The sequence below is a fragment of the Sebastes umbrosus genome, chromosome 4 (genome assembly GCF_015220745.1).
Source record: "Sebastes umbrosus isolate fSebUmb1 chromosome 4, fSebUmb1.pri, whole genome shotgun sequence".
NCBI lineage: Eukaryota > Metazoa > Chordata > Actinopteri > Perciformes > Sebastidae > Sebastes > Sebastes umbrosus.
Window position 1 is genome coordinate 36,101,321 of NC_051272.1, and position 3,606 is coordinate 36,104,926.

At 38.4% G+C, this 3,606-nt stretch overlaps 1 long non-coding RNA gene across 1 annotated transcript; it reads right to left on the reverse strand.

Moving 5' to 3' along the window:
- Positions 1-515: 515 nt before the first annotated feature.
- On the reverse strand, positions 516-3,064 carry LOC119487064. The gene is made up of 3 exons (XR_005206635.1): positions 2,952-3,064; positions 2,551-2,700; positions 516-557 (listed from the first exon to the last, which is right to left on the reverse strand). It is a non-coding gene; the product is annotated as an uncharacterized LOC119487064 (long non-coding RNA).
- Between the last annotated feature and the right edge of the window lie 542 nt (positions 3,065-3,606).

Genomic DNA, 3,606 nt, shown 5'->3' on the forward strand with positions numbered 1-3,606 from the left:
CCTTAGAGTTTATCTACGAGGGTTTTTGTGTGTGTGTGTGTGTGTGTGTTGCTCACACAAATCAGCTTTTTAACACGGTGTGTTTATGAGAATCTCTTTTGGCTTGAAGAGGTTGAAATAAAATGAGTTTTGGTTAAATGTTATCTAATTTTTTTATGTTTAAATCAATTTGATTAAAAAGTAATGTGCTTTTTCTAGAGTTTTTTTCAGACTTATATGAGTAAGATTCTTCTCAACATCTGAAAGAAAAAACTATTGTCTGTTGCATAATAAAAAATAATTTAAGCCATTTTCCTGAGTTCCAACTCTTTTTTCATAATCCAAACATAGATGGTAGCCAGAAAGACACATCTTCGTGCTCAATTAGTACAACATGGAGCTGCATTTTGAGGAATATAAATCTTTTAGCAGGTCAGCTTACACTAAAAAGAGCCTCTTATTTTGACTCTGAGGGTCCAGGTTCATTACTGAAGTCTGGAGGATAACCCATGGACCAGTCACTCTTCATAGACAGACAGCTGGGTACTGGAGACTCTGCTCTCGGTCTGAACTGAACTCTGCAAACATCAAGATGATTTTATTCATATTGCTTGAATCCTTGATAAATTCTCTTTATTAGGTCATTAAGGCAGCTCTAAACACACAAACTACTGCTACTGTCGACGATAAGGAGGTTTAAAAGTTGTAGCCGCTTTCTTAGATAAGATTACATCTTTTCTAGGTGACTGACAGCTGTCACAGATACTAAGAGAAAGAGTTTCAATGAAGTCTCTTAGAATTTAGTCTTTAAATACAGTGAAATCTGAATATAGCAGCTCTCTTTCTTTGTGTCTGAGGGTCAAAGTTCATTACTGAAGTGTAGAGGAATATCTTTAGATATTACTAAACCAAGCCCCCAGGAAGAACGCCGGGCTTTGAAGCAAATTTTTTCGTAGTGGATAAAGGAGCGTTTCAGACAGAGGGTGAATACAGGTATATTCAGGCAGACGGTATGAGAAATAATGCAGCATTGTCAGGGTAAACATAGGGTGGTTCCTCTGAACGTTTAACCAGCACAACATATTTGCGAGGTCCTGCCAGCAAGCTGTTTGTGACTGAGGGGATAGATGGACCGATACCACGGGAACATGTCAGTCTTCGTGTTTTTCGTAGGTCGCTGAGAAGCCACCAGTGTGTCCGTGTGTGTGGAGGAGGAGCTGAGCCTCGCTCTCGATGAAACACCAACACAGAGAGCAAAGGACAGAAGCAGCGGGCCCGTAAAGGACACCAAAACATAGCAGCATAGTTTTTCTCTGTTCAGTTGGCTCAGACGCTGTGAAGAAACGCTTATAACAGCAGGGAAAAGCCTGATTTCTATCAATTGTATTCACATTTTGGCAAATTCCACGATATTCCACGATATTTCACATTTTCCCCTCTTCTATACATGACCTTAAATACAGATCAATAAGATCACTTCCTGAACAGATCTCACCATCAGCAGATGGATTTATTAGTAGTTCAGCTTTTGAAATCATGCTAAAATCACATATCTGCTGGTGGTTGGTTCGCTTGCTTTCACACCCGAAACGAAACGCATCAGAGTTCACTCGGAAGCGGACCGAGACCCAACTTTTAATGTGGACCAGAGTTTGTTTGTTTGGTCTTCACCAGAGTTTGAATGAGCTTTCACACCAACCCAAACAAACTGTACTAACCGGGCAAACGGACCTGAGTTTGTTTTAACCGAACAGAACGGGTTATGAGTGAAAGCAACCTTAGCAACCTGTTTTGACCCAGACCTTTGTCCAGCGATATCTCCGTCAATTTTACTGTTCATTTTTGGAATATTTAGCACCTATCTGGCGGCCATTTTGAAAATGGCTGCCACGGCCAAATTTGCAGCACCCCGATATCTACATATTTTCATAACATATAAAACTACATATGTGCCAAATTTGTTGCTTCTATCGCAAAATGCACAATTGTTTACAAATAGTTCAGCTTAGCTGCCCCGCTACCACCTTGCCTCAGTCTACAGTCTTTCTCCTTCTGCTCTGTTATTAATTTACAGGAAACCTTTGACCTTTGAGTTTATGTATGAGTGCGTGTGTGTTACTCACACAAATCAGCCTTTTAACACGGTGTGTTTATGAGAATCTCTGTTGGCTTGAAGAGGTTGAATTAAAATGAGCCAGCAAGCTCAAAGTGTCAAATGTTATCTCATTTTTATGTTTAAATCCATTTGGGTAAAAACTAATGTGCTTTTTCTGTAATATTTCTGTTTGTTTGTTTTTTTCAGACTTATATGAGTAAGATTCTTCTCAACATCTGAAAGAAAAAACGATTTTCTGTTGCATAACAAAAAATCATTTTAGCCATTTTCCTGAGTTGCAACTCTTTTTCATAATCCAAACATAGATGGTAGCCAGAAAGACACATCTTCATGCTCAATTAGTACAACATGAAGCTACATTTTGAGGAATAAAAATCTTTTAGCAGAACATTTTGTCTTCATCCTCAATGCATCATCCTCCACCAGGTCAGCTTAAAGTAAAAACAGTCTCTTACTTTGACTCTGAGGGTCCAGGTTCATTACTGAAGTCCAGAGGTTCACTTTTGGACCCGTCACTCTTCATGGACAAACAGTCAGGGACTAGAAACTTTGCTCTGTCCTCCTCGTCCTCCACACAATCACTCATCTTCTGATCTGAAGTCAGTCTGAGAGGTAAAACAGGAACACTGACTGTGAGTTCAGATCATTTAAACTGAACAAGTTTGTTCAAGAGTCACAGGCAAGACTGGGTTACAGCTTGTTTAATGAGGATTTTTCAGCCAGTCATAACTTTATGTTCACAGATGAATCAAACCGTTGAGTTCATTCTAACATTTCTCTCCTCTACAGTCCACAGGGAGAAAACTGACTCAGAGAGTTTAACAGTAAAGTAATAAAATGTTGGATTAACACTCACCGTGCTTCAGCCTTCAGTCTTCATCCTTCTGCTCTGTTCACACAAAATGGAGTCATTGAACACTTTAAGAGTCAAGGTTCCCTTCCTGTTCATGTACCTGGATCACCTGCTAATGGAGTCATTGAACACTTTAAGAGTCAAGGTTCCCTTCCTGTTCATGTACCTGGATCACCTGCTAAGTGTTGCTCCTCCCCTCTCCATTTACAGGTAGTCAGGTGAGTTTATCTGAGTGTGTGTGTGTGTGTGTGAGTTCAAATGTTCAAATTATAATTGGTAGACATATTGGTAGATTGGTAGATAGGTAGATAAAGTCATAATATTGCGAGAAAAAAGTCGTAATATTACGAGAATAAAGTCATAACTTTACGAGAAAAAAAGTCGTAATATTACGACAATAAAGTCGTAGCTTTACGAGAAAAAAAGTCGTAATATTACGAGAATAAAGTTGTAACTTTAAGAGAAAAAAATGCATAATATTACGAGATTAAAGTTGTAACTTTAAGAGAAAAAAGGCGTAATATTACGAGAATAAACTCATAACTTTACGAGAAAAAAAGTCGTAATACTACGAGTATAAAGTTATAACTTTACGAGAAAAAAAGTAGTAATATTACGAGAATAAAGTCGTAACTTTACGAGAAAGAAAGTCGTAATA